The sequence below is a fragment of the Marmota monax genome, unplaced genomic scaffold (genome assembly GCF_021218885.2).
Source record: "Marmota monax isolate L192 unplaced genomic scaffold, Marmota_monax_Labrador192_F-V1.1 WCK01_AAM20220418_F8-fsc00031, whole genome shotgun sequence".
NCBI lineage: Eukaryota > Metazoa > Chordata > Mammalia > Rodentia > Sciuridae > Marmota > Marmota monax.
In genome coordinates, this window is record NW_026695197.1 from 18,697,889 (window position 1) to 18,704,800 (window position 6,912).

The 6,912-nt window shown below is 38.9% G+C and overlaps 1 protein-coding gene across 2 annotated transcripts in view; it reads right to left on the reverse strand.

The window, feature by feature from the left end:
* Positions 1 to 6,912, reverse strand: part of Dym (dymeclin) — a 357,093-nt gene that overhangs the window by 26,688 nt on the left and 323,493 nt on the right. The window lies entirely within an intron of this gene.

Below are 6,912 nucleotides of genomic sequence, written 5' to 3' on the forward strand. Positions count from 1 at the left end.
TAGTTCCGTTCCTTACACATATGAACTGGATTATACACTTGGCAATGATTTAACCTTTCTTCACCCAAACCATTTCTGTGCCACACAACTACATGCTCCTCTTTTTGTTCCTTCTAGCTTCACAAAGTTTAAACAATAACCAGTTTGTGCTGCCAATAAGGTGACTGTGTCATGTTTAAAGGCTTTCATTTTTGAAAGTAAAAAGGTCCTGTGAAAGTGAGACTTAAGGTTGAAAGATGAAGATGTCATCATGAAAAAAAAAAAAAAAATCCCATGCCCAAGGGTTGTCTTTTAATATCAATGAAAGTAGCTCCCAGACTCACTCCACTCTTGCCTGTTCCTTGTGGTGTTGCTCAGACCCTGGTATTGATGGGGTTCCCAGGGACAAAGCCTGCAGTGCTGACCAATAATAGTTAATGCTTCTCCTGAACTTTGGAAGAAGTCATATTTCGTCAGTGAGGTTTGGCAATGTGGAAAATGCTGTAACCAATTTCATTTCCTGATAAATGAATGGTCCACAGGGAAAGTCAGCCAGTGAGTTTGGGAACTTTACTGAAAGGTTCCTTAAAAGATCCAGCCTGTCTCTGCTTATCACTGCTGGGCCAGACAGCCCCATGCTAACAAGGAGCTGCCAGGCTCCATTTCCGGCCTTGCTGAAGCACTAGTGATTACCTCCGCCCGTGCCCCCAGCGCCCCACCCCCGTGCATGCAGTATCTTCTAGGAAAGGAGGCCAGTGTCCCTTAGATCAGATGAGGTTTTAATCTGTATGTGCCTGTTAAAATTATTTTAGAACAACAGGCTTAAAGTCACCATCATTTAAACTTAATCCCCTTTATCCAGCCCCAAATGAAATATTCTTAGCTTTCAGTTTCAATTCAGAGTTGGAGAAATGCAATGTATACATGCACACACACACTCAGATACACAAGAGGAAAACCCAGAGTCAACCTGAGGGGAGTTACAAAGAATAGCAAGTATCTCAAAGTGTTGAAAAAAATTCACCTAAAATGTGAAAAACCTCATTAATCACAAGGTCATTTATATTTTAGGCCTGAAATGAATACCTTTGTGTTTGAGAAAACTAAAAGCCAATTGTCATAAATACAGACCTATATGCTGAATTTATGCTGAATTTTTTTTTTAAACTTAAAAGAAGATTTTCTTTTCATATTCAGAATTGGTGAAAGCATATACTCGAAAGTATGTTTACTGAATTCAAATAACTTTTTGTCAAAGGTTCACTTGACAGATTTAAGGTATCTAATTTGGGCTTACTTAGAATGCATATGTGGTTACCCTCCATAAAATACTCAAATGAACACTTGGAGGCAGGAGAAGGGGGAGAGTCTTAAATAATGGCTTCAGGCCCTAATTATAAAATATAAAGAAAACAAAGTCTGAAACTCGCAAGCTTTCCGGAGACTGGCAGGCTCAGGCTGGCAGTGGGGTGCCTCGAGCTGATTAGCCTCACCCTGCAACATGGCCCAGCATTGAGGAGGAAGCACTGGAGGTCTGCAGAGAGGGAGACATTAGCTTCATCCACCAATAGAAATGATGCATACGATAAGAGAGGAGGGAGCACCATGGAGCCCTTCAGTTTCCTCGGTAACCATTTAAATCCATTTTCTTCTCTTCCATGATTTTGGGACCATAAAATTCTTTGTTGACTTCAATTTTAGACCCTTGTGACACTGAGTGGGTCTGTCTCCAGGGCCAGGCCAGGGAGAGAAGGGTCTGTGCACTCCCTTGCAGGGAGTCAGCATTATGATTTATTAAGATCAAATAATTTGCCAAATATGGTGGCACACACCTATAATCCCAGTGGCTCAGGAGGCTGAGGCAGGAGGATTGCGAGTTCAAAGCCAGCCTCGGCAACAGCAAAATGCTAAGCAACTCAATGAGACCCTGATTCCAAATAAAATACAAAATAGGCTGGGGATGTGGCTTATTGATTAAGTGCCCCTGAGTTCAATCCCTGGTACCAAAAAAAAAAAAAAAAATCAAATAATTTGATAACAACAACAACAACAAAAAAGACAAAAGGAAAAGCCAGTTCCCTAGGCTTTTAAAACCAGCTGAGGTGTGAGTTGAAAAGGACAACCACCTTCACACCAGGGCTCTTTAAGTCTCCACCATTTAAAGAGTAAAAGTAGCTGGGTGTGGTAGGGCATACCTGTAATTCCAGTGACTCAGGAGGCTGAGACAAGAGGATTGCAAGATCATGGCCAGTCTGAGATACTCAGTGAGCCCCTGTCTCAAATTAATAATAATAATGGCTGGGGATGTAGGTCAGTGGTAAGATGCCCCGTGTTCAATGCTCAGTACCAAAACAAACAAACAAACAAAACAACCAAATAAAAATAAGTAAGTTTCTAAGCATTATTCTTATGAATCACATTAAATTTCAATCTACATATATGAGAGTTGGGCATGGTACTTAATTTTTTTTTTTTGTTATTGTAGATGGACAGCATTCCTTTATTTTATTTGTTTATTTTTATGCTGTGCTGAGGATCAAACCCAGTGCTTCACCGTGCCAGGCAAGGGCTGTGCCACTGAGCTACAGCCCCAGTACAGCATGGTACTTTTAAAAACAGAAAATAAGCAAAACTGGAAAAACTGAAAGGTTTAATTTAAAAATAGAGCTCGTTACCTGTGGTGGGAGAATTAGTCTATTTTCTAACATGAAGGCTGAATTGGTAAAAGGATAACCATCAGTACTTTGTAGATCAGAGCTACAAATAACTCTGGAGTTTAATGGCCAAAGCAAATCTGAGACCTCTAATGAATCTCAAGAACCATTTCTTGTAAATATTCTGCAAAGCACATGAGTTTCTTATACAATAAATTCCAAGAGAACTAAATGTTCTTCTGTTTGCTTCTGAATGTGACTGCTTTCAGACGGTCTCAAATTCAGCAGCCAGATGGGATGGCAGTGAGGGGGAGAGGGGTGGAAGGCTGAAGGCTGATATGTTGAGGCTGCCATGGAGCAGGCCTGATGGGACTAGACTCATGGAGTTCTGACAGCAGAGGATACTGAAGGGCCGTGAGAGAGGGGGAAGAACAGGATTCTCCTCAGACGCTCATCAACTGCACATCCTGGGGGTCAGAGACCTGGCTTCAAATTCTGCCTCTGTGCTGGACAGGATCAACAAGGCCTTTGCTGCCAGTGAATGAAGACCTTTGACCTGTGGGTCTGGACACAGGAATCTGAGGTACTCTTAAGTAGGCGTCAGAGAGATTCCCCCTATTGGTATGCTTTTCCCCGCTTCCAGGTTCTCGTGTATCAATGCAAGTCATAAAATTCCCCTAAGGGCTGTGGTGTGGGTCCTATGGAAGAGGTGGTGCTGGTGGTGAGGGGCAGGAAGGGCAGACAGGCCTGCGTGTGGGAGATGTGCATGCTCCTCCACTCCCACATCTCCCACTCCTTACACGTCTTTCCAGGTTGTTATCTAAGCACCAGGGTCACTCAGAAATGTGTAATTAAAGTGAGCAAGTATATCTGTTTTAGAGATGAGGATATGTAGGGACAGAGAGAGATTCAGTGAAGGGGAAAGGGCATCAATGGCAGGGTCAAGAGGAAAATACACGTATCGGGAGTCTTACTGGGGACCCTGGCAACGGTTATGGGCAAGACCACAGACATAGCCTCCCACCCATATTTTGATGGTGGGGCTCATGGGTAATGCTATGAAATGCCAGAAATTTTCCAACACTGAGAATTCAAAACATTTACTACTGTGAGTCTTGGAAACAAGGAACGGGCAGTTGAAGTTGCGAGGTAGGGAAGCCGAAGGATCAAAGACTGTTTATTCTGTTTTGTAGAGAAAAAAGTTTTATGAAGTGCTCCTACCAGTGGAAGACATAATTATTATTTTCTGCTGGGAAACTTTCTGGCTAGTTTACAGTAAAGATCTAATATAACATGGGAAGAGTTTAGACCCTATATACTTAAAAGTCTGCTAACACATATTTTCCTGTCGAGGCTGTGGCAATGTTTACCTTCTAGTTTGATAGGGCAATGTTGGAATAGTGTTAGCAGGGCACCCTGTTACTGTAGAAGCAGCATAACAACATTAAAGAACATTTTAACAAAGCAAAGCACAGCAAAACAGGCAAACAACCCACCCACCCTTAACCTTACTCTAAGTAAGCAAATTTTTATTTTTCATTTTGGGGAATAATCTTTTTGTCTCTCTGTGCTTCTTTCTCTGTATAAATATGAACAGAGTTACAATCATATGAAAAACATTATGATGTTTTAAACTTGAGTCTGGAAGACACATTAAGAAAAACTGCCATGCCTTTCTACTCATAGATGACAGAAATTATTTCCTACTTTTGATTTATTCTCCATGCTACAGAGATTATGCCAAAAGTAAACTACTGAAATATGTTTGGTGAAATATACTATTGTAATTGTTCAAGTAATTCACAACTCCATTTAACAGAAAGCACTGTGTTGTTCAGGTTTTGAAGCTACAGTCACATAAAATGATTTTTCTAGAGCAATTTTACTTTCCATTAGCTATCATATAAATATGTAGTAACAGTAGAAAGTGCAGAATGCTCACATCCTGAAGACACTGGGAAGGGTGAACTGTACATTCTGCTTTAAAACAACCCTTGAAGGTACTGCAAAAATATGGTATCAGTTACTGCCAGAATTCTCCCTGGGACTGCCACAGAGAGGTGATGGATGCCACAGAACACATAGCTGCTGTCAGCCTCCATCACTTTTTGACAGATAATAAGCTTAGGTGGAAAAACTTTTTTTTTTTTTTTAATTCCACATTAAAAAAAGCTCATTTTTTGAGAGTGGGTATTACATAGCTTTTATTCTCTGTTATAAGAACTGGCTCTGGGATGTATAATGAGAATATGGAGGAAGAATGGTCTTACGTCCTTCTCAGGAGCTTAGCTTATATAGTTCCTTTTTCCAAAATCTGATCTCTTTAAATGCTCTCTATCCATGAATTTGTTCCTTTTTCAACCTGCGAAACACACAGTACCCTATACAACGTGGGAGCTTCAAGTACTTTTTGGCAATGTTTTTCTGGTCTCCAATTATATTTTTGAACTGAACTCTGACCAAATACTTTGTTTTCCTCTCTTCTTTATTTTGTTCATTTTTTTTTTTTAATGTGGTACTGGGGATTGAACCTGGTGCCTCATGCATGCTAGGCAAGTGCTCTACCTCTGAGCCACAACCTCAGCCCACCCCCGCTTCTTATTGAGGATTTCAAACAATAAAAGTGTTCAATTTTATTACTTATACACAACCATGTGATCACTGCCACAATCATATACAGAATAGGTCACTTTGCACTTGATTCCTTACACTGTCTAAGGGTCGTGGCTCTTCTTTCTGCCACAACTTTGCCTTTTTTGAAAGCATTTAGTGATTTCTAATCATGTGATGACTCTAATGGCTTTTTTTTTTTTTTTTTTTTTTAGGTAAGTTCTATGGCTCAGAATAGGGTTTACTTTGGTAAATGTACCATGACATTTGAAAAGAACGTGAATTCTGCCACCATTACAGATCTCCTATGTCTTCGCTGATTCTTTTGGTCTAGTTCTACCAATTACTGAGGAAGGGATGTTAAATTCTCCAGCAAAGATAGTGGATTATCCATTTCTACCTTCAATTCTGTCAACTTTTTGTATGATGAAACTTTAAAACTTTGTTACTGGATACGCATTTGCAATTAATCTATCTACTTGTGGGACAGTCCCTTTAATCATTATGCAGTATCACCCTTCACCTTAGGTCTTGTTTTAAACTCTGTAGTAGATATTAATACATTTACTTTAACCTTATACTCTCGGCTCACATGGTATCTCATGTCCCATCCATCTGCTTTCAAACTAGTTTTATAAGCAGAGTATGTAGTTTTGTAGACAGCATGGAGGTGGGTCTTATTTTATCCACCTGACAATATTGCCTCTTATGAGTTGATTGTTTTTTAAATTTAATTTTATTTATTTTTATTAGCTACATATGACATTACAATGATCTTAGCAATTCATACATTTGAGTCATTGGGGTATAATTGTACAGATTGCAGAATCACACTGTTCATAGAGTCACCTATATACATACAGCAATCATAATGTCTATGAGTTGATGCATTAACATTTAATGTACTTAACTGAGTGGTTATGTTTGGGCCAGTCATCTCGTTTATTGTTTTCTACTTGGATTCTCTCTTATTCCTTCATTCCATCTTTCCTGCCTCAGTGGTGGTGAGGATTTTAAAAATATTTTTTAGTATTCCAATCTTTCTGTTAGCCTTTGAGCTATTCATTTAAAACATTTTTATAGTGGTTGCCCTAGAGATTACAATAGATATCCTTTTCATCGTATATCTACAAATACTACTACTACTACTAATATACTACTTCATGTATATAGCCTACAGGATCATATCCCTTCTCTCCTTTCCTTTATGCTATAGTTGTTATATATAATTCATCTACACACATGATAAACCCTAAAAGGCAATGTGATGATTTTAGTTTAAGAAATTTTATATAGTTTATTAAAAATTGGGGGTGGTAAAGGAAGAGAGAATGAAAGTATAAATATGAACATTTTGCATTTATCTAGGCATTTATCACTTCTTATAAATAGTCCTCATTCTTCTCTGAAATATGAGTTTCCATCTGGTATCATTTCTGCTCAGTCTAAAGAACTTCCTTCAGTATTTATTTATTTATTTATTTTTTTTTGCAAAGCAAGTGTGCTGGCACCAAGTTCTTTCAGTTTTCTTTCACCTGATAATGTCTTCATTTCACTTTCATTCTTGAATGATCTTTTCACTGGATACAGAATTCTGGGTTGATAATTGTTTTCTTTCAGCACTTTAGACTTTGTTCCCTCTCTTTGAGAGTCTGGTTTCTTAGGAGAA